Here is a 25,990-nt window from a genome sequence, read left to right as displayed (position 1 = left end):
ACAGTATAACATCACGTCCCGTGTTTCATGATTCTGCTGCGAGGTCGACATGAGAATTGTAGGCTACTCTCATATAACTGAACATCAGATAATAAGATCAGATCAGGTGAAGGGCAGTATTTTTTCATCTTTACTTTATTGGATGAATAAACTCAATATGAATGGATGTACAGTTTTCTAGGCAAGAATAGGCTACAGCCATCAGTTCATTGAAATGCTAAGTGATGTACTGGCAGCGGTTCGATTATCACCTAACCCTAACGTATGCAATTGTAACAGGATACAAAATAATTGATACAAAATAATTCTCATCATCCAAACATTCTATTATTATTTCAAATAAATAATGCACTAATTTGTTTTTCTACTACATGCATGATTCCCTCTAAACCAACATATTGAATTGGTCAATATAAATCTGTTATGTCAGATTAAAGACTGGTTATGATTAAATAAAGATTTCATGGTAAAAACAAACAAAATCTATGATTGCACAAGGGGTTCACATACTTTCAAGCATCACTGTATCTCACTTCATTTGTTCCATGTTGCATGAACATTAGTTTTCAGCCAACTCACGCTTATTCATGTCAGATTGCAGGTGAAACAGCGTGGTGCTCCAAGTGTCAACACATCACCACTACACACATAACCCTTTGGTTATACATTATGTCAGCTGACATTCCACTGGTAATAATTATGGATATATGTATTGCATGGTATGTACTTGTCATCATCTAATTGATGAACAACCACCAGGAAATCAGTGAACTTTGATATGAATTGTATATATTTTTGAATTATTTTTTAATCCTTTTTCATTCTAATAGGTTTTGAGAGTGAACAGAGATAATGGCATTGACAGCATACAACTCAGATTTTAAGTATAATTTAGATCGAGAGAATCTCTCTTCATTTGACTAGATGCTGATCAAATAAAAAGTGATTGAATGAATTAGCTTGGTTTATAGTTGGATATGACTGATAGGGATGTGCTGTAGCAGTAGATGATCAGATTATTATCAAATCATTAGGAAAATAATTATGTTATGATTCTAACAATGATATGCACTGGTCATATATGATGGAGTCTATAAGAAATGGAAATAATACATGTACGTCATGAAAAGTAAGAATATGTGCATCCTTGAATAAGAAGAAATATCAGTAACTCCTGTAAATCTATGTGTGTGTGTGTGTGTGTGTGTGTGTGTGTGTGTGTGTGTGTGTGTGTGTGTGTGTGTGTGTGTGTGCGTGCGTGCGTGTGCATGACCTGGTCATACACCTAGGTCACACCTCTCTCTGCTGTCCGGAAGGCGACTGCATGAGCAAACAAACAAACAAGCATAAACTCACACACATACAAATAGAGAGAGAGATTTTGAAAGACATTTGGCGAAGAGTAAATAGAGAATATTTCATCAGCTGTGTGCATTGGCAGTGTTTGGGCCTTTGGTGGTTCAGGGGTATACAGAATGTAGGTGTGTGTGTGTGTATGTGTGTGTGTGTGTGTGTGTGTGTGTGTGTGTGTGTGTGTGTGTGTGTGTGTGTGTGGGTGTGTGTGTTTGGGCCTCCGGCGGGACAGGGGGAAAACAGACTCTGTGTGTGTGTGTGTGTGTGTGTGTGTTCAGGCCTGCGGTGGTACAGGACTATACAGAATAGTGTGTGTGTGTGTGTGTATTCGGGTCTGCAGTAGTAAAAGTGCTATATTCTCACCTGAGTTGGGCTGCATCCACACTCCCAAACCAACCCCTCCCCTCTCGCCCCAATGCAAACTTGTAGATCTGAAAAGAATTGGATTGATAGCAAATTGTCAAAAAAAAATATTGCTCTCTGGCTGGGATGAAATGTTACCATATTGCTCACACTCATCCAGTCCTCTCAGATCTACTGGAGTAGAGGGCAGGGGACAGGTGTTGATTCAGTCACAGATCCCCATAAAAACCCTACCCAGTGTTTTGCATTGTTTGAATATGCTATGAAAGTCCATAAAACTGCACATGTTATTGCACAAACACACTCATCATTTCTGAGGACAGACAGCAGCATTATGGTTAAATATTAGCAATTCACTTTTATTGCTGTTAATTAGCGACTGCTTTACCATCTCATAGCAATCGTAATGTTGCTGCCTGAACACTTTGTTAAGTAGATTGGGCTAGCCATGTTTAGGCTACAGTTAATGTACTACCAGTCAAATCTGTCTACAAACGTAACAAGTGTCTCCACTTATGTTTACATTCTGCAGTTTATTACAGATGGACTTCCATAGTGTATTGTCATAAATTAGAACTCTGGGCCCTAGTTACCATGACAACTCAATATTATAAGACCAGAGTCTCATCATAAGCCGTATAGAATTACATTAAAGCCCATCACTATGTTTACATACAGTATACTGTTTTAAGATATCTATAAATAGGCATGTCTGATTCAGTGTACTCTTATCTACTACACTCCCACTGTGTCTACAGGTGATGTACAAACTAAACTCTCTCTAAGTTCATATTATGATCTGCCAATGGCTCTACCAGGGTGTGTGTGTGTGTGTGTGTGTGTGTGTGTGTGTGTGTGTGTGTGTGTGTGTGTGTGTATGTGTGTGTGTGTGTGTGTGTGTGTGTGTATGCATTCCTTATTTCTCTAAGCTCTGGGATCAACGCCAGGATGCAGGAGTACATTATTTGAACTTCATTGCCCAGTATGTGTGTGTGTGTGTGTGTGTGTGGTATATTTTACTTAACACACACATGCATGAACTGTATATAGTATGGGCCTGTATTATCTGCCTTTTGACTCTGCTAGCAAGAGGGGGTTTTACGACATAACATTCCTTTGTTTAAAAAGCCATACTGTCTCAGGATACTGTCCTTATATGGTCATCTTAGAATGACTTCCTGTGAATCTGCCCTGACCTTTAACCTGGAATAACATTAGCCTAGAACGACATCATATGTGGGTCTCCTTCTTTTCACACCTTGGTCATCCCTACAGTACATGTGATAGGCTATTATTTGAAACTGTATTTACATATCATTGTATATACGTAAATAGACCAGCCAGGGGGCTGGGCTCGCTCTCTTGAGAGAGAGTCGCGCTACAGAGAGTCGTGAGAACAGCACAGAAGATCACCGGCGCCCCCCTCCCCTCTCTGGAAGAGCTGTACAACACACGCTGTCACAGGAAGGCCTCCAAGATCTCCAGGGACCCGACCCACCCTGGGTACGAACACTTTACCAGGCTGCCCTAGAAAAGGCGGTTCAGGACCTTGGCCGCAAGGACAAACAGACTGAAGAACAGCTTCTACCACAGGGCCGTCCAGGCCCTGAACACAGCAAAGACCTAGGTTCTGGGCCCTGGACAGTCTGGACGGATTGATGGCAGCTGCTGGACTGAAAAAATCAGGTGTAGTGCTGAGGCACAAATATGTACATTTCAAGCCTGCAAACTGCGACACTTTAAATAAATGTGAAATAACACTATTGTGCAATATGACAACCCTAGTCGTCTATCTGTACAGTATAGTATAGTGGATAGTGTACATAGCCTTTATTTATGTAAACCAGCTCCTTCCCTTCTTGTGATTTTTTTTTAAAGTTTTTTTTTCTTCTTTCCTAACACCAGGGGAGCCACCCCTCCTAAATTTCGTTGTTTGGTACCTGTACTGTAGCAATGACAATAAAGTCCATTCATTCATTCATTCATTCATTCATTCATTCATTCATTCATTGTCCCAGCCAGCTCTCTCATCATTCCAGCCAGCATCACCAGCAACTAGTGACCTATCAAGGACCCCAATTGAAATAAGCCAGTGGCTTTCTTGGGTTTTTATCCTGTTAGTTGACCTTGTATGTAATATGTACTTTCATGTACCTACTTCTGCAAATCTTCTAATAAAGTTTTCAATCAATCAATTTCAATCAATCAATACTTTTGTTCAATAAATAGTCTTAAAACTCAGAAGCTTATTCGTGATCCATCTCAAACAAGTTACTTAAGAAGATACAACATGTGTGTGTGTGTGTGTGTGTGTGTGTGTGTGTGTGTGTGTGTGTGTGTGTGTGTGTGTGTGTGTAAGAGGGCCAGGGGATCCTAATGGCCTACTAAAACAATTAGAGCATGGGGAACAGCCTTTGTTTCAAACGAGCAGACTGGGTAAAGTCCACTAAACACCCCTGCCCAAACATGCCAGAGAGAGAGAGAGGGGGGAGAAGTGATGGAGAGAGATGAAGTGACGGAGACACAGAGGGGAGTTCAATGTCACACACAGGGTACTGAGAACGATGTAGAGCAGGCCTAGGCTAATTCAAGGTGAGGTCTTTTGACAACCAGCTTCTATCAGTTTCAGCTTCTTCCCCCAGTCCATCAGTAATGAGGTCCCCTGACACACTCCTTGTCTGAGAGTGAAGGGAACTTGAGTGCGTCCTTGTACTTGACAACAAACACACACACACACACACACACACACATACCCATATTTATCATTTCAGAGGTGTGTTTACCTGATGAGGATGAATGATGAGGTATATATGTGTGTGTGTGTGTGTCTGTGTGTGCGCCTGCATGGGTGTATGCATCTGTGTGTCAGTGTGTTTGTGTCAGGGGTGCAATTGCTGAGAGATATTGAAGCCAGCTATAAAATGTGGCCATGGGGTGAACTGCAGGGAATTCCAGTGGCTGTTGCCAAAATGCATGTTTCCCCATTGAAACATATGTCCATCTTTGCAAAAAAGACAGTTTTGGACCGGTTTATATCCTACTATTAGATGTAGCCTTTTCTCTAGAATATTATTATTATTAAGATTTTTTGGAAAGATTCACTGAAATGAAACACATCACACATCAAATAGTGATAGTCAGGACCCATGCTTTACTGTACAAAGGCGAGTCTTAAGACATGCGTCTTGAGTCTGGTCTTGAATGTATTCAAAAGTTTCAGAGCATCGGATGGCTGGTGGAAAGGGTGTTCCAAAGCGTGGGTGCAGCAACAGAAAAGGAACCAAGTGTGCGTCGCCTAGTGCGGGGTATGGCGAAGAGATCAGCATCGGAGGATCGGAGACCACATGCAGGGGTCTAGGGGTCAAGTAGGTCAGGCCATGGAGTGCCTTAAAGGTGAGGAGAAGGAAATTCTATGTTTTATGGTGAAGTTGTTGCAGGGTGGGGGTGATGTGCTCCCAGGGTTTAGTGCAGGTGAGGATCCTGGCAGCTGTTTTGGAAATATTTTTTTTCGAATCAGGGCCTTGCCGGAAACACCAAGAAGGACTGTGGGAGCTAACAAAAGCATAATATTTCGGCAGAGGTATCAGAGAGTGACCTCTGAGGAGGGGCAGATGGAACAGCCTTCAAAGATTGATCTTTTGAAGGACAACAACCATGAGATCCGTTTTATTGCTCCTGAATTTGAGAAGATTGGTGGTCATCTATTCTTTGAATTCATGGAGGCAGGAGATGAGGGAGTGGGGAGCAAGGGCTGCAGAGGGTTTGGCGTGGAGGAAGAGCTGGGTGTCATCAGCATATGTGTGGAATTTGTGTGTTTTTTGTGTGTGTGTTGTGTGTTTCCGATTGATGGAAGGGGGTAGATGGTGAACAGTAACGGAGCCCTGAGGGACGCCTTGTTTCACTGGTGCTGAGGCGGATCCGGACGGGCGGCTGTGGCGCAAGAGGTAGAACCGTGTCTAATGATCGCAAGATCGGCAGATCGGCGAATTGAACCCCTGGCCACATGTCAAGATGTCCTTCAGCAAGACACTGAACCCCAAATTGCTCCCAATGAGTTGGCCGGCGCCTTGCATGGTAGCTTGCCGCCATTGGTGTGAATGGGTGAATGAGAAGCCATTGTAAAGCATATTTACCATTTCACCATTTACCCCCCAAGGGACACATACTACCTGTTGGACAGGTATGATTTGAACCAAGCCAGGGGTGTTCAGGAGGATGGTGTGTGATAGTATCAAAAGCCACAGAAAGGTCAAGGAGAATGAGTATCCGTATATTGATATTTCCATCATCAGCAGCCAAGAGGAGATTGTTGGCCACCTTGACCAGAGCTCTTTCGGAGCTGTGCTTGGCCCTGAATCCCCATTATAGTGGTTCAAACAGTTGGTAGTGTGACATATGTGACGGCAGCTGGTGAAACTGCAAACCACCCGCTGACTCGAAGGGGTCGAAAAGTGAATGTGAAACTTATCTAGTCAACAATATCTAGTTTTCGTTTTTTTCATAACACCAACTTGAAGTTTTAAAGTACCCACTCGATATAATAAACAACAGTTTAACAATCACTAAATATGTATAATTTGTGGATTGGATTCACTGTTCTCATTTGCCGGAGGCTACCTGTAAGTGATACATGACTTGTAAACATACTTTAGTTTTAAGACGTGTTCAAAAGCAAGGACTGTGTTCATATAATTATGTGTAGTTATGTGTTTTTTGCATGTCGATGTTCTCTCAGCATGTTGTGATGTTAAAACACAGTTAGACATTCGTTGTGATGTACCACTGTTAGCCACTAGCTGTTAGCAGCGTTTGTAGCTGCGGTTGCGGTTAGTCATTTTTCTCCCATTCAGTGCTCGAGCTGTACCAACATTCAAATACGCCTGTCGTGTTCAAACTTTTTCCAATTTCAATGTATGACACATCATTTGAAAGCTTACAGTCTGTAGTTTCAGGCTATGTAAAAAACTGAAAAATGGCTTAGGCAATTGGTTTATCCTTTGACCAGCTGGTGTCACATACAGTATGGTTCTGGCGATGAGAGGCAACTGCATGTTCTAGAATCTTGCTGAGAAAGGGGAGCTTGGAGATGGGTCGGAAATTACTGACGTTTTCTGGGTCCTGGCCCTGCTTCTTTAAGATGGGTGTGACAGCAGCCAGTTACAGTGCAGGGGGACGGGGCCAGTTAAGATAGATGAGTTGATGATATTGACTATTGACTATATGAGGGGGCAGAGGACAGGCAGGCTAGCTTTGACCAGAGAGGTGGGCATGGGGTCCAGGGAGCAGGTGGACGGCAGGAGCCAGAGACCAGCTTCATGATAGTGTCCATTTCCACAGGGGAGACGGCAGAGAGGGAACAGAGAGATGGGGGTGGAGGAACAGTTGTATCAGCCAGAGGGAGAGATGAAGGATGAGGGGGGGGGACTTGAGCTGCTGATAGATGCCATCTATCTTACTTTGAAAGGAATCTATGAATCTCTTGCAGAGATCAGAGGATAGAGAATGGGGGGAGTTCTCATGGGGGCTGGAGGAGTCTATTGAGGGTGGAGAAGAGAACATAAGGATTTCCTTGACCTGTGGATATCAGATTTGAGTAATAGGAGGATTTTGCTTGTATGAGGGCAGGTCTGTAGGTTGTAATGTGTACTAGGTAGGCCAGGCCTGGGTATGAACGGTCAGACCTATTATCTTGCAAAGTCTCTCCAACTGGCGACCACTGGCCTTCGTGGCACAAAGCTCAGGTGTATACCAGGGGGGAGATGTGAGAGACGGTGACAACGTGGGTTTTGAGGGGCGCCAGGGAGTCCAAGGTGGTAGGGCTTTGTTGTAGGAGGTCACCATCTCGGTGACAGCTGGGGGACAGGGGTGAGATGGGAATTAGTGAAGTCCATGGGGCTGATGTTTTTAATATTCCTCTATGTCATGGTGTGCTGCAGGTGGCCAAGGGCGGAGGGAACAGGAATAGAGAATTGGATGGCGAGGTGGTCAGCGATGTGGAAACTGAGGCCACAGAGGTTGGTGGTGGTAATGGACTTCAAAGTGTATGGCCTATATCGTGGGTGGGGAAGTTAGCGTGCTGGATGAGGCTGAGGCAGTCTAGCAGGGACAGGAACTCATTGGAGGGCGTGTCATTGGTTCCCACATTGTTAAAGTCCCCAACGAGGAGGATGGAAGAGGTGCATGAGCTGATGGAGGTAAGTAGACAGTTCTGAGATGAATACAGGAGAGTGTCTGGGTAGACCAGGATGGTTAGCACAGGTTGGGTGTCAGTCAAGGAATTCAAAATATGGGTTGAGTATTGAGGAGAGCAAACCTAGCCATTTGAAGAGGGGGAGAGAGCCTACTACTAGTGTCAGTCATTGGGAGTTTGAGGTAACCTAAGTTAGCGCCAGGACCACTGTATTTAACGGCGTCAAGAGGTATGGTTTGTTGATCTCTCATGTTGCCTGTTTCCAATGATAACTGAAATACAATTAGACTGAGGACAGACTAACCGACTGGCAGAGTTTAGGGAGTATTTGTTTAGTAGTCCAGGCCCGCTGTAGTGACCAAGACAGATAGAAGTAACCATACGGTAACTGATTTAACTGATATTATCGATGGTGTGTGTGTCTGTGTTTAAAGGATGTATATATTGAGGTGTAAGCCAACCTGTTTCTTTCTTAATTGTCTATAGATGTTAAGATATGTCTTTTCTGTTAGCTGTCGTTACCATTACCAGCCCGTGTGTGTGTGGCGGGGTTGTGGCTCTGATAAACCTGGTCAATCGTACTGGTTCTCAAAATTGGGTAATCAAATCTCAGGGTGTATCTCTAGAGTCTATGGGGGTTATTTGAGATTTTCCATTTGTTATTGGTCCATATGGTTCATATTGAGCAGATATTTTGTATTGTGATACACAGTAGAGTAATACATTATTGAGGCTTTGTAGTGCTGGGTAGTATGTTAGCTCTGAAGCTTTGATAACAATATTATTTGTTTGGCAACAATAGAGGTCCTACAACCCAAAAATGCCTGACGGATTACTGAACAAAATTATAAAACATACAACTTATACATTGCAATCACTGCAATCCTCAAACTACTTAACGTTAACCTACTTGACCTAGCCTACTTGACCTAGGTTCTGGGCCCTGGACAGTCTGGACGGATTGATGGCAGCTGCTGGATTGAAAAATCAGGTGTAGTGCTGAGGCACAAATGTGGACATTTCAAGCCTGCAAACTGCGACACTTTAAATGAATGTGCAATAACACTATGTGCAATATGACAACCCTAGGGTACATAAGGTTGCAGAGAAATAGGAAATGTTAGAATAGGTATAGCATAGCATAGAGTACAGCACAGTGTTTTATCTGTACAGTATAGTATAGTGGATAGTGTACATAGCCTTTATTTATGTAAACCAGCTCCTTTCCCTTCTTGATTTTTTTCTTTCCTAGCACCAGGGGAGCCCCCCCTCCCAAATTTCGTTGTTTGGTACCTGTACTATAGCAATGACAATAAAGACCATTCATTCATTCATTCATTCATTCATTCATCATTCTGAGCATGGTTTTCTTCCCTGACCTCTGGAACCTAAAGGAATAATTACACCTAGAAACTGAGATAAATTTGATCCCAACCATTACAGAAGCATGTTTCAATAGCAACCTAGGGAAGATATTCTGTTCGATCTACATTTGATTCCCACCAAATTACCAACCATCACATGTATACCCTCCACATCCTAATAAATAATAATGATAATAATAATAATAATAATAATAATGATAATGATAAACATGTAAACCAAAATAAGACCACGTTTTTCCCCAAAAAGCATTTCACTCAATTAGGAATGAGGGTATTTTTCTCAAAGTAATTGAAAGTGAGTCGGAATTATTATTATTATTATTATTATTAATAATAATGAATTAGAGCGACTCAATTATTAATACATATTAATTATTAATATTAATAATAATTATTGTCTATTTGAATAAGAGCGACTCAAAGGAGATTAATCTACCCTAAGGCAAGAGGTGGAGCATTCTCGTGCTAACGTTAGCTTTAATTAGTGGGCTTGCTTCAGCAAGGGAGTCCAGCTCCTGCACGTACGGGACTAGTGCACCTGAGTGAACCTACCGAAACTTTATAATAATACTAATGCACTCTTTGGTCCAGCAATTCTCCCCCATTGGAACCACTCTCAATCCCTCAACTAACCAACTGTCTACACAGTCCACTAAACTACCCCAGTTTCATCATATCTTTCAATCTACCTATTTATCCTCTAACCCTCTCTCATCTCTCTGGCTATTCTACCCTCTGACCATCTATGAATGTATCTAACTCATCCATCCATCCAACCAACTTTATTTGAAATACACAGCAAATCTGTCAGTATGTATCATCCAAAAGATCTTTCTTTCAATCAAACTTTTTTCATTACCAAAATAAGACTGCAATTCGCAGTTTCTAAAGGAACTTATTTTTCTAGTTAGCGGGTTTATTTCAGCAAGTCCAACTATTGTTCTTCAACATACTTATTATTCCTTTACTTCCAAATGTTTCCATTGCTACTCTTCTCACTACTTTTAAACACCATTATAATACAAATAATATACATAACGAGGAAACCATGAACTTCAAACCCTCCCCGTAGGTAGGTAAAACAGAACGTACTTGCAGGTGGAAGCTGGGATGGTGGTGGATGCTCAAACGGAACGAGCCAGCATGACAATTGCTCAGCCATGATGGAGTCTAAACATGACTGGCGCTTATAGCTTATCCCATGAACATGTGACATGATCTGCATAACATGAAACCTGATGGCCAGCTGAGATTACATATGCTGTGAATACATCCCCCTTTCCCCTCCTCCTTTCTCTTTCTCTCTCTGTTTTCCCCTCTTTCTTTTCTCTCTCTTCCACTGTAACTCTCTCTCTTTCACAAAAAATGTGAAAAAAATACTCAAGCCTGCAAACTGTGACACTTTAAAAAAAAATGTGAAAAAAATACTTTCTTGTGAAATATGACAACCCTATTTGACTATCTGTGCAGTATAGTACAGTGGATTGTGTACATAGCCTCTATTGATGTAAACCAGCTCCTTACCTTCTTGTGATTTTATGCATCTATGCTTTTTCCAAAATGTGTTTCTTTTTCCTTTCTTAAACACCAGGGGAGCCTCCCCTCCTAAATTTCGTTGTTTGGTACCTGTACTGTAACAATGACAAATAAAGTCTATCTATCTATCTATCTTTGTCTTCACTCCCTCTCCTTTTCCCTCTCAGCCCTGTTAAACCCCCTCTATATTTCATAAAGCTGGACAAACAAAAATGAAACCCATACTTAAGTCAAGCACAGATAAACAAATAGAATGCTGAGACCATGAAAGGACTGAGTGAAATGACCCGTCTCATTTCACCAAAAAAAACGCAACAGGGCCTTGAAAATAAGTACCCAACTCACATGAAATCATACAACCAGGTTCGTATGAGAAGCTATGAATGTGACTTGCATGGCGTTTAGGCAGTATGAGGCAATAAGACACAAATGTTCCCTTTCACATCCACTCGGTAGCAAGCTTTTCATATGACCGGAGTTCATACATTTGTTTTGTTCTCCGTTTTGGATGAATTCATACAAATTAAGTGTGAGATCAAGGGCATAACATGTACTTTCTGGTCTACCAGCCAAGCTGTCTGGTGGATGAGAAAATTCACCAACCTCTCCGATTTTTTACCAGACACATTTCAACCAATATTAAGGCAAAGATCACAAAAACACTCCCTGTACAGAACAAACCTCCTATAATAATCTTTATAGCATTTTTTGTATCTCACACAGTCGTGTGTAAGTTGAATTGTACTGTTATGTTTTAGTTTAGGTTGTAAGCAAAGACATTGCTGTAACTAAGAAAGCTCATCAACTCTGGAGTTTGTTTGAAAGTCAGGATAAGTGTGAGTGAGATGCACAAAAGTTAGTCAGATGGATCAACTGTGTCCATAACTGCATTGGATCAACTGTGTTGTTGAATCAACAGTGACCATAATTGTGGATTAATTATGTTAATCCGTTTTTTTTAATGTTTAAATTCAAGCATAGTATTCATGGTCCTTTGTTGGCTTACCGCTGAAGAGGCTGGTAAGATTTACCTGCCAATGCCACAATCTACCAGCATTTGGTGGGTGTTAATTTTTTGCCCTGGTGAGATACCTTTGTGTTACGATACTATTAAAGTATCTTTTTTGACACGTGAAAAAAGTATAAACGCACTTACTGTAATGTCGAAGCAAATTCCTATATGTGTATGCATAATGGCAATAAACGTTATCTGAATCTGAATCTGAGTATATGTGTGTTGGATCCAGGTGCGGTGAAGTTCAAAGTAAGGAGACGGAGCGTAAGTAAAAACAAAGGTTCTCTTTACTTGAGAAAAGTGTGCATGGTCAAACTTTACAAGCGACAAAGGCAAAACATAAAGTGGAGCAGTAAGGCTCAGCAAGGTAGGCAACTAATCTGAAATAATATTTGCTGCACACTAACGGTCCGGAGGAACTGCTACAGAGAGGAGAGTCTGGGAAAGAGAAGAGACGTGTCAGGGAAACCGCACCTCAGCTACTACTACAACAACGGTCCTCCAGGTCCTCCTCTGTGGTCAGAGACCTTTGAGGAGAAGGTGAATGAGGAACTGCAGGACTGTGATGACAAGTGGACCTTCCAGACCAACTACAGCCTGACAGAAACACTCCCAGAGGAGGAGGAGGAGAGGGGCTGGAAGATCTTCAACCACTTTGCTCACGGACAGTTCAAGTGTGGTTCTTGCTTGAACACCTGGCCATCAACGCGGGTCATGGTGGTGTTCTGGTACCGACTGTTGAACTCTTCTGGGCGGGGCACGGTGCTGATGCGTCCGTTGGGTCAGGCCTGCCGACGTTGCCAGGACGACAAGTTTGAACGCCCAGAGTTCTCCCAGAGCGAGGTGGAGAAGACGCTGCTCAGACTGCTGCTAACGGTCCGAAGGAACTGCTACGGAGAGGAGAGTCTGGGAAAACATAGTGGTCGAGCTCAGGCACCTATACACAAAAAATAAGTTTCATTTAGATGTAGTAGATGTTGTACAAACACACCACCACAGACTCAGACAAACACAAACACACCACCACAGACTCAGACACACAAAGTACAACTGCTACCAGTTATTATTTGTGTTATTGACATGTATGCTTGTTTAGAAGCAAAGATGTAACCCCTACCTCCCCTCCCTTCCTGTTGTCTCGTGTCCCCCCCATCTCTGTAATCTTGTTTTCAATCATTGTTCTATTCTGTATTTGCATCTGCATTGTAAAGCGCTTTGAGTTGCATCCGTGTACGAAAGGCGCTATATAAATAAAGTTTCACTTCACACAACAAAAGTAAAGTTGAGCAATCAGGCTCCAAGTGTAAATATGACTAAAGAAAACGAAAACAAACAATTAACTAGAATGACATCAAAGGTACCTGATGCATAACAGGCAGTATTCTTAAAGGTCTCCAAGGGTTCTCAAACACATAACCAGAGTGATCGACGGGAATAGGGAAATGGGACACCTAAATAATCACATACAAACAAACAACAGGTGACAACCATTAGTAATTAGTCCCGGATCATAATACTCCATGTCGCCAGTAGGAGGCGTCGGGGAGTCGTCAGTCATGACTCCCCTTGTAACACCTTTGAAATACCTGTATGGAGCTATTTTAGTGCCATCAGAAATTGAATTGTATTTGACAGATTGAATTGAATATGACCACAAATTGAATTGTATTTCACAGATCTGAATTGTATTTGACAGATTTAATTGAATCTGAGCACAAACTGAATTGTATTCGACAGATTAAATTGTATTCAATTCAGTTTTCATTATTTTCATTCAGTTTTCAAATTCAGTTTCTCTAAATACAATTCGTTTTTTCTCAAAATACAATTCAGTTCTCTAAATACAATTCAGTTTTACTCAAAATACAATTCAGTTCTCAAAATACAATTCAGTTTTTCTCAAAATACGAGTTCAGTTTTAGAGGCAATCATCCGGGGACTCTGGGTTAGGTAGAATAATAGAGCACCGATTCTAATCCCTCCCATCCGAATTCATAAGAGCAACGCATCCGGGTACTTTGCTCTCCCGTCATGTCCACGCCCCTTTTTGGGTGATAGAACTGTAGAAGTTTGACTGGCGGTCAATGGAAATGTCTGGTATTTGCTACTTTAATCCAATAAAATAAGAAAGTAGTGCTTTTTAGATATTAGGAGCCCAAATCCGATGGCCAGTTAGGCAAACTATTATATAGTGTTGTTGCCGATCAATGATCGGCGTCGTTATATAGAGAAAGTTGATGAAATAGGGGTTGATTCATCAGAGCAGTCATATGTCATCTCCCTGTCATCAGGGATGTGAAGTTCTTCATTTGATTTGCCGTGTAAATCCCCAGATGAGAGTGTTACATTAGTTTTCTTAAGATAATTAATAAATCTGTTCAATGGGCATTTGCCAAAGTAGGGTTAGGGTGATTACTGTTAATCAGTATTTAGCCTGTATGGTGTATATAGTATATGTATGTGTGTATATATATTTATATGAAGATGTTATAGCTAGCTAGCTACGATTTATCATGAAAATAATGAACAGCAAGCTAGATCCAAAACTAGGGCCGGTGGAGGAGGGCAAGTGTCACATTGGACAGACTACCAAACAGAAAAATAAAGTATCTTAACTCAGGGCTCTCAAGTCTCGCATTTCAACCCGTTCACACGCCGCGTGTGTCTTACGCCCAATGCGTGAGACTTGAGATCCCTGATCTTAACGACAGCAAAAGTGATGGATGTCAGAAATACATTACCTGGAGATTCAATAAGGTACTTGTATATGACAGGATATGGGTTAAGGTTATATGACACCTGTAGCGAGATCATTATTGAATAGAACAATAAAACTTGGCGACGTACAAAAATAATCCATAAGCAATCAAAACCAGAAAAATAACAAACAATGCATATAGAATATGCGTATAATGCGGTCAACAAAAATACATCGCTCCCCTCTCTCTCCACTACCGCCATGCAAGATGCGCAGGTGCTTAAATTACTTTGCAATATCACCCCCCATAACCATATGACTTCTCAATACGGTGATCAAGGCAATAAACAAACAATCAAAGTAAACTCACAATAAACCCATTAGCCTGTTATACTAAATACCCCCCTACAACACCTCAGGCAGACTGAAAGGACACACATTGCCTATTTCATAACTTTTCTCCATATAACGACGTCGGATGGGAGGGATGGGAGTTCAAATCGGTGCTCTATTATTCTACCTAGCCCAGAGTCCCCGGATGAGTGCCTCTAAAACTGAACTCGTATTTTGAGAAAAACTGAATTGTATTTTGAGAACTGAATTGTATTTTGAGTAAAACTGAATTGTATTTAGAGAACTGAATTGTATTTTGAGAAAAAACGAATTGTATTTATGTTATGTTATGTTATGTTAATTTTATTTATAATGCGCCCCCCATCCAACTTTTACATCGGCCCAGGGCGCAGAATATTTAGAGAAACTGAATTTGAAAACTGAATGAAAATAATGAAAACTGAATTTGAAAACTGAATGAAAATAATGAAAACTGAATTGAGGGATTGAGGGAAAACTGAATTTGGGATTAACAAAGTGTGTCTCTCTCTCTCGCTCTCAATTCAATCTGTCGAATACAATTCAGTTTGTGCTCAGATTCAATTCAATCTGTCAAATACAATTCAGATCTGTGAAATACAATTCAACTTGTGGTCATATTCAATTCAATCTGTCAAATACAATTCAATTTCTGTGGCACTAAAATAGCTCCATATACCTGTCCCTTGCCCATGCCACGCCTTTCTCATCCCATTCTGACAGATTTGTGAATCTACATTCATGATACTATCATGGCAGTAACAGATGTTTTATTCCCTATTTTATTCCCCTATATCTGTACATTATTCTGATACTGTATGCATTATAAATGAGTCATAAACAAAAATGATCATTCACTATAAACATAAACAAAAAAGCATTAAGATTCATTCTAAATATCTTTCATTGTTAAGGAAATTAATTTAAGTGTGAAAGGTTTGAATGGTGAGACCTATCATAATGAATGGTGAGACCTATCATAATGCAGTAGAGGTCAAATTCATTTGAAGGTAATCACTCTTCAAAACACTGTCAGCGTAATGCGTGATGTGATACAAGATGTGATACATTATGTGATACATGGTGTGTGGACACACACACACACCTACATGCACACACGGACAAAAGAAAAAACATTTGCAAATATATTAGAACACACACTTCTTGAGGAGGGATTAACAAAGTGTCTCTCTCTCTCTCTCTCTCTCTCTCTCTCTCTCTGTCTCTATTTCTCTACCCCCCCTCACTCTTTCTCTCCCATGCCCATCTTCTGCCATCCTCCCTCTTATATCTCTCTTGATGATTCCCTCTCCACCTATCTCTATACATGTTTCACTTCGTCCATCAATTCCCTCCCACTTTTTTCCCTCTCTGTCCTGTTATCTGTCTCTTCACAGCTGTCTTCAGTGTCATTCAGCCTTTACTGATGACTGCACCCATGTGAGCCCTCTTCCTCCCCCCCTCACATAATGTCCTCCCTCTCTCCTACTGTCCTCTGCCTGCCCCTTCCCCTCACACGCACACACACCCTTGGGCCAGCCTTCATAACCCATAATTCGTAGCTGTGACACCCTGACAACTGACAACTCCCTGCCGAGGGTCCTGATAGTGACGGCCGCTCTTGCCAAGGTCACCTTGTGTGTGTGTGTGTGTGTGTGTGTGTGTCTAAGTGCTTTGAGTGTTTGGTGGCGGGCTGAGGTCATGAGGCTATAACACACAAGCACCCATGTTATAGCTATTTATATGACGCTCCACTAGCATATTTGTGTCATGTTCTCAGCTTTTTGACCCGGCTCACACTATCCATGCATGCACTCCAAATACCGAAACATCATGTATAAACTTCTTATATCATTATGGGACACAAACGGCTCAAGACCTCCCTTCAACGAACACAAACAGCACCCATTGCTTTGTTAGAATTTAAAAAATTGTTTTTCAGCTATATTAACGACTTGTCATGCTAGCCACTTACTTACTTATCTCGAATATCAGAAACAAATATTTATCACGCTCAACAATCCAGCTTGAATAGCTATATTTATAGTCTCCTATGGAGCTTTTATATAAGCTTGCTCTGTTTGTCTGATATTTATAAGGTATTCTTTAACTTGACCGGCGCATTACCAAAGGTAACAATGTCTTAAAGGTGTGATAGGAGATCAATTATGATAAAAGATAATTATTTAAATATGAACACTTTCCATTCTCTTCAAAGAACATCCACGGTGTGTATCTGTAAGATGGAAGAAAATTCTGCCGAGGCAATGTTATCCGACAGTTTATCACCCCCCCAAAACCAAATCGAGAGATAATTGCCAGCACTACAATGTGGTAATGCCATTGTGTGCCCTAGGGCATAAGGGTGTTTGTGTGTGTGTGTGTGTGTGTACTCGCTACTAACATTAGACACTAACACTACTCTCTACATGGACAGTCGATTTGGCATGATTAGTATGTGGAAGGCATACTGTTGGTTTAAACATCTAACAGTTCACCAATCAAAATACTTTTTCCGGTTCCTTTGGAATGCTAATTAGGAATGTTGGCGCAGGGAGAACAAAGGTGACAGAATTATGTCTATTGAGCTAATCCTGTTCGTGTCAAACTGACAGGGTTTCTTATTTCCTAAAGGGTAATGAAAAAGAGAGAGAGAAAGAGAGAAGAGAAAGAGTGAATATGTAATAATGAATAGATACTACATCCCCCTTGCTTCATTCCTTTTTATCTCAGCTACATTGATTATTTTCACCATCACTGTGATTATCCTCTTACCCAGTCTCATCTAGCCCTTATTACCGCTACCTTTGATTCTCAAAGTAAGTTAATTTTAGCCAACCTATGCTCATAACTCCACGGGGGTAGCAGCCAGTTAGCTAATAGCTCTTCAACTGACCTGTCTTTGGTGTCTGAGGCTAAAGTCAATGTAAGAGAACCAAGCAAGAAACATACTTTAAATAATGTCCATTAGGACATTTAGATAGTATCCATTCATGTTAACTGTAGTTGTAGTTGGACCTGAACCCCAAGCCTAACATCAAAGACATGTTCTCTTTTTTTGCCCGAGTAGAAAAGTATAAATTGGCCCTTATCCATTGTGCACAACAGTAAAATTACAACAAGGCAGAGTAAATGTTTCCAGAAATGAACCAGATCCTGCTTTTGTCAACTGTTTTGTGTGTTTGTAAGCTTTGATGCCAATAGCGGTCCATAAGAAACTGGTTTCATTCTGAATCCAATAGAACACCATTGGGTGTGGTAGAATGGGAGATTAACAGCTCGAAAGTGCACCTGAATTCTGCAGAAATTGTGCGATGGAATCATGTCCTCATGGACCAGAATCTCAGGGGAATCTTCCAACATCTTGTGGAATCAATGTCATGAACAAAGCTGTTTTGATAGCAAAGGGCCTTCCCCAGTATTAGTATGGGGGGGTGGGGGGGTGGATGCAGGTGTCTCAGGAGACACGGTGCTGGGGGGTAGTAGATGTCTCAGGAGGAGCAGTTAAGATGTACCCAGAAGAGATGGGTCTTCAGTCTCCAACGGAAGATGGGGAGTGACTGCAGTTCTGACAGCCGTGGGAAGCTCATTCCACCAGCGGGAGCTTCCCACAGCTCCCACAGAAACATGGAAGAATGAAAGAATGGTTAGACAAAATAAATAACAGGAGAACGCACAGAAGAATGAAAAAGATGAAGAACGGACAGATGGAAGAACAGGCGGGTAAACAACAACTGAGGAATGAATGGACGAATGAAAGAACAGACAGACTGACGAATGAAAGAACAGACAGACTGACCAATGAAAGAACAGACAGACTGACGAATGAAAGAACAGACAGACTGACGAATGAAAATCATCCTCATCTTCATGGAGTTGGGGGAAATGCATCTTCATCATGGGGTTGAGGAAATCAATGAGGAAATCAATCATTTTTGGCATTTAGCAGACTTATTCGAAAATGCCTTACAATCAATACATTTCACAAAATAATCAGAATCATGGATAGAATCATCTATCCAACAGTCGTAGCAGGAAAAGTAATCTATGCTCCCTGCCTCCGGCATCAGACCTCTGCAACTCGTCCAGAATGCTGCTGCCCGTCTGGTGTTCAACCTCCCCAAATGTTCTCATGTCACCCCTCTCCTTCGCACCCTGCACTGGCTCCCGATATCAGCTCGCATCAGATTCAAGACCCTGGTGCTTGCCTACCAGGGAGCAAAAGGAACAGCCCCTGCCTACCTGCAGGCAATGGTCACCCCCCCAAACTTCAGCCTGTTCACTCTGCTCCTCCACCTCTACTGGCCAACTGGCCCCTCCACCTCTACGCCAACACGGCAGTCACGCTGCCCAATCGTGTCTCTTCACTACACTGGCTGCCCTCGGATGGAATGAGCTTCCCACAGCTGTCAGAACTGCAGAGTCACTACCCATCTTCTGTCAGAGACTGAAGACCCATCTCTTCAGGCTATTTGCAGAGGTCTGATGACGGAGGTGGAGAGCCCGGCCAGGAGTGCGTAGCAGTTGTCAAGGCGGGAGATGACCAGTGACTGGACCAAGAGTTGAGCTGCTTCTCTGGTGAGAAATGGACATATCTTTCTGATGTTGTAGAGGAAGAATCTGCAGGAGCGTGCTGTTGCTGCGATGTGCTCTGCACAGGATAGCCAGTTGTCCAGGATCACTCGAAGGTGCTTGGCTGTCTGGGAGGAGGTTACAGTAGAGTTCTCAACTGTGATAGAGAAGTCTTGGAGAGGGCAGGCTTTCCCAGGGAGGAAGAGGTTCACGCTGAGCACATGTGACAGACATGAAAGAGTCTGGAGACGCCGTGGCGAACGATATGCTGCCTGCAACATAATCCAGCATGTCCGATTTTAGGCCTTGCTGAAATGCCTACCCAAGGCCTTGCCGAAATGCCTACCCAAGGCCTTGCTGAAATGCCTACCTACTCAAGGCCTTGCTGAAATGCCTACCCTAAGGTCTTGCTGAAATTCCTACCCTGACATCTTGCTGAAATGATGCAGAGAGAGTAAACCAAGAAACATACTCATTCTGATCATTCTAAGCTTTCCGGTCGGCTGCTCCCAGGCTGTGGAATGCTCTTCCTGACCACCTAAGGGCACCACAGTCTGTGGATGCTTTGAAACAAGGCCTTAAAACCTACCTTTTTAGTAGAGCCTTTCATTAGCCTTTTTGTTGTTGTTGCATTTTTATTGTTTTATTATTGTATCTTTCTTCTTGTTTTTAATCTGTAGCACTTTAAGATGTATTTATGTAAAGTGCATTACAAATAAAATGTATTGTTATTATTATTATTATTATTATTATTATTCATAATCTCACAGCTTTGGGGACAAAGGTTGCAATGAATGCAATTTTCAATCCATGAATGCAAAACCAATTTTACTACCTGGTGATGCTTCCCAGTCTATGATATGTCATTATTTGAAGACCTGAAAACAAAATACAGGTTCAATTACTATCTCAGGGTTATTTGTTGGCATGTGTTACAATTCTCTTACTGGGGGCCGTTCCACTAAGCGAGATTAACTCTGATCCAAGCGATTAACTCTGATCCAGGTTTAAATAAACTTGCGGTCGGTTCCATCAATGTGGCTCAAATAATTTGCTGCTTGGTTGCTATGCAACATATCCTTCTGAGTAATTCTGGTCCCGAGCAGACTTACAGGCTGGCTAAGGTAATGCGTGCGTCAAAAAAGGCTCACAGGCGGAAACTACATCCCGAACGACAGTTCCTCAAGTGTCTTTTAGGAAATATTAGTTCCCACTTCACACGAGATAGATAGATAGATAGTTTGACTGTGTGATAGATAGATAATTTGATAATTTGAAAGTGTGATCGATCGATAGATAGATCGTTTGTTTGTGTGATAGATAACCTGATATTTTGAAAGTGTGAGATAGATAGATCGATAGATAAATAAATTAAAAAGTGTAAAACATAAAATAAAATAAATAGGTATGTCTATCAACTTGCATTGCTATTGTCACAGCGGTCTGGCTGGCGCAGTGGTTAAGGCAACCAGCTAGCGCTCCGAAGGTTGCGAGTTGATAGACATTGATTTCATTTTTTTTTTTTTACATTTAACCGAATGCAAAGGCTTCAAACACCATTGTAATCGTGTCAGTTCTTGTAAATTAGCCTACACCATAATTGTATAGCCTACATACTTTTTTAGATGAGATTTTAGATTAGATTCAGACAACGAAATGCAGTAAAAAGTATGTCTGAAGAGGGATTTGAACCACCGACTTAATGTGACGAATAAATACTATGGCAGCGTTCGATACCACTAGGCCATTGTGACGATATGACGGCTTGAAGCCTGCTGCTGATATCACCACAGTAGTAAATATTAATTTATTAAAATATGAAGATATAACAATAACTGGGGCTAGTATGACCTACGCATTTAATCGGTCAGCAATTTCTTGCCAAACCATTTCCCTCGCCTTGTTAATTGCGGCAGTATTGCACTATTTACAACTTATTTTTCCGTCTTCATAAAGATCAATAATTCGGAATGCTGCGCAAATGTAGGACCCCTGCAGAGTGGAGTATCTTCATTTCGACAGATCGACTCTTCTGGGCTCTTTATGTTTGCGTGCACGCCAGGGTTTCCGTTAGAAAAATTTGCCGTCGGACATCGTGTCCGGTAAGAATTCAATTTACCGGACAAACGTGATATATTCCGGTCATCATATTAAAATATAATATTATTTTTTTTTTTCAAAATCATATTTTTTTTCTTTCTTCCAAATCTAATATAGCTGTTTGTCGCGGTGATTACTGTTGTGTAGCGGCCTATATATGCCATTTAATGTCTATTTCTCATCCGATACGATTAGATGCGAGCTATATAATATATAATAATATAACATGATTTGACGCATGCGCGCTATGCCATGCGTCAAATCCAGCGCTGAACGGGCGCCTCACTGGGAACTGAACAGACAGCATCGATCAATGAACGGACTCCACATTACGTTAACTGAAGTTTGTTAAATTGTTTGGGATTAATGTGAGTTTTCTATTTTCTCTTTCCAGTTTTACCCTTTTTTTTAAAATCAATAAAACAACGTCATTTCTATAACCAGGTCTCGCTGGTTGGGAAGGCATTTCGTTTAGCTCGGGAGTATGACAATGGGGAGAACATAACTGTTTATTGAGAAACAATTGATAGGCAGTCTGGGATACGTATATAAAGAAATACCACAATGTCTAGATGTATAACATTTTATTGAACAGTAACAGTGCAAGCATGTAGGCTTCTGGCGTGACACGGCTAGCCTAATTTCCGTTCATATGCCTTTTATCAGATAAAATAAAATAGAATAAAACTCTTTGAAAATAAATAGGCTTTAAATTAACTTGCAATGCGTATGTATAGGCTAATTTCCGTTCGATGTTACAGCCTAGGCCTATCGCCTATGCCTTTTCTCAGATAGATAGGGGATAGCCTTAAATAAAATAGCCTAGAGTAAAAACTCTGAAAATAACAATGGCTGCTCATATAATTCAGCTACTTATTAGGCCTACGTCGCTTTTTGGCAGCATTGAAGCGTGCAGCTGCGGACTTGAAATCAAAGCTGCAAAGTGTCTCTCCGCAACTTGCAATGCGCATTAGCCGTGTGACCTTGCCCCTCCCCAAGGCGACTTCGGTCCGCAGTTTTAATTCGGTTCTGCAGAGAGAATCCTCTCTCTGCAGGCACACTGGAGACGGGAATCAAGCAGGCTATCTTGGCCAACGTCTTCAGAGTCAGACTTCTCCTCAGGCTCAGACTCATTGTTGCTTGGCTTCATGAAATAATTGCTAAGCTTACTTTGTTTTGCCATCTTTCCATTAATTTAATCGCTCGCTATGGTGCACTTTGAGCTGCAACGTTTGCGTATTACTATGGTGGACGGGTTGGCAGGGTTGCCAGATAGGCATGGGTTACCGCCGAATGGGCTACTGTGTTTAAGCGGTAATAGACTGGTTAAACTGTAATCCCATTTGGCATCAATCCCATGTGGCACCTGTGCGCTGTTTCGCATAGGCCGGCCTATACATTAGGAGTCATCATCATGCCGGTGTCAAATCATATCATAATAAAAGAAATACATAGCCTATATATTCGTCTTTTTTAAAATAGAAGGAATCAGAATGTGAACTTTAGCGAATTGTATTCAAAGGGAATTATTTTCACCGGACAATATGTCCGACGACTTTTCAATTTGTCGGACTTCAACAACTTTTACCGGACAAAGACCGGTAATTATCGGTTAACGGAAACCCAGGTGCACGCGCCCATATCGAGGATTTCTAAGCCGGTGTTCTGTGAACACTCATGACACAAGCCTGATCCTCGTTCGAGGAATCACCTGAGGCTTGAATTCCAATCCCGAGTTGCCTGATCGCCTGATTTATTTTAATCGCCGATATACTAATCAACGTTAGTGGAACGGCCCCCTGATCTTTTTAAGCATCTTTTTAAACTTTAACTATTTGTCTTTTTTTTTTACTGTGTGTGCTTGTGTTTTATTTTTTATTTATCTATCTATTCTTGTTCTCATGATTTGAAGGTGACATGAATTTAAGCTATATATAAAATATAAAATGTTTTGCTCTAGCTGCATTCTATCGACAAATAGTCAAAACAGCAGATTACAGATAAACAGTTCAGTGTACTATTACAATACCAGTAAAATGTATCCATTTTGGGGTTTTAAAACAAACATGTGTCCAGTGTGGTGTTAAATTGACACCTACCATAAGGTCTCCACCAGGACTGGGATTCTCCGGACTAGAACAGGTGCCTTGAGATGCTGCAGACCTGAGGGAAAGAGACAACATTAAACTAAAGGATACAACTTAACACTGTAGTAGTTTATCAACTTTAGGCTGGGTTGCACCAACATGGATTCAATTAATGGTGTTTTAAGTCGCTTTCAGACCTAGGTTTTCGTTCCGAAACCAGCAGCGTTTTCCCCTTAAATCGGTTTGTTTGGCAATCGCTTTCCGTTCCAGGACAAATCAACCGGGCTGAGACCACCTAGAAGGGGTGTTATATACCATACGCGATTCCGTGTGGCCAGCGATGATGAGAAAACATTTGTGTGGCCAGAGATCGAAATTGCGTTTTGTCGTCGTGTAGCTATAGCCTTAACATGGTCACACCACTCTCACTCTGTGATCAGGATGGTACACTAGCAAAGATGGTAAACTAGCACCACTTTTTCCTCAAGCGGCTGAGGAAATTTGGTATGGACCCCAGATCCTTAAAAACTTGTACAGATGCACCACAGAGATTATCCTGACCAGCTGTATCACCGCCTGCTACAGCAGCTGCACCAACCTCGACTCAACCCCCCCCCCCCCTGATCAGAAAACATTTGACATTATTGCACATTATTTGCACTAGTACTATTGTCACTTTTGTAATTACGTTATTAATGACTTGTACATTGTTGTTGACTGTTGTTGTTGAGCAAGGAGCAAGTTCCCAAAGCATTTTACTGTCAGTTATGGCTGTATGCGATGCACGTGACAAATACATTTAAAAAAAATGAATTTGTGTGTGTGTGTGTTTGTGTGGTGATATGGAAATGCAGACCCATTCACAGCCCACTGTCAGATAGCGTTGACTTTTCCTATGCTGGCAGAGAAGTTGTCACTAGATGGCCCAGCTCTCTCCCATAACCCAACCCTTTACACTTCAGCCGGTATCTTTCATTCTTTTTATTCCCTCTCTCCCTCCCTCTCTACTCCAGCACTCTCTATTTTTTACAAACTAAACCATGTGAAATGGGATTACTGCTGCTGACAGATTTACTCAAGCCCCCTTCAGATTTCTGTCTCTCTCTCTCTCTATCTCTCTCTTTCTCCCCCCCCCCCTTCCTCTCTCTCCCTCTCTGTCTCTCCCTCTTTCGCTGCAATAAGAGTGACAAGATAAGAGATTGCATTTTTCCGCTTGGTGAACTGCTTGTAGAGGATGTCATGTTTAAGGGGGGAAAACCTGACATTACATTCCCAACCTTTGTAACATTTCAATGGGTCTCGTATTTCTCCACCATCTTGTCAGCCTTCACTGTATTATTGACAGATTTTGGATTAACCTCACAAGCAGAGCTCTGTTTCTTTCCCCCTTGTGGTGCCTCTATGTACAGTAGAAGATGAATAGCATGCTGTACAGTAGGTTTAGCTTTTTCTTTGGCTGGATAATGTCTTCCTTACTATTTCACATATCTTGTTGTCAGTTGATATGTAATTTGTGATTTGCCACAGCATTTGAGACAGATTTAATATAACTTGGTCTAGCAGTTTTACATGGTTTCTTAATCTAGCCCATCAGCATTGAAAGTATGCTTTTTGGGTGAACTATGCCTTTAATACTATACTTCTCTTGACATGATCCTGTACTCCACTCCCACCTCACCCACACAATGAAAGCTCTGCCTAACCCTCTTCACTGTGTTACCCCACCCCTTTAACTACCGTATCTCCTACCTACCCTTTCATTCGTTACACACTCTTCATAATTGGCTAATTGTTAACAGATCGCTCTCTGTCTGTAATCCCATGACTGTAAGAAAGAGCCAGTTCTCTCCACAATGTCACCACTCTGCCTTCAAAATACATTCATTTAGAGAAACTGCAGCACAGCACTAGCACCATCCTTCATGCGAGATTTCTCCAACCTGTAGCTACGGTTATGGCTGTCCTCATCATTTTTACATTTAGATTAATGTTGAAGTCATTTAGCAGATGCTTTTATCTGAAGCGACTTACAATAAACACATACACAATAAGTGAATCAAATATGTGACAGGAGGTGTTTTGTTCCCCAAGTCAGCAAAGTAAAAAAAAAGTTTGAAATGTTTTATAGTTGAAGAAGATTATGCTTATTTGTATGTTGGTACACCAAATAGCAGAGAATATCACCCTTAATCAAAACAGACTGTGCTAAAAACACATAACTACTGGGGCTGTCAATGTTAACGCGTTAACGATTGCAGTTAATTTGGAAATCTTCATACAGTAAAAAATATTGACGCAAATTAATCATATTATTTATAA

Source organism: Nansenia antarctica (assembly GCF_963989245.1).
Source record: "Nansenia antarctica genome assembly, chromosome: 12".
Classification (NCBI taxonomy): Eukaryota; Metazoa; Chordata; class Actinopteri; order Argentiniformes; family Microstomatidae; genus Nansenia; species Nansenia antarctica.
This window is presented reverse-complemented; position numbering follows the sequence as displayed.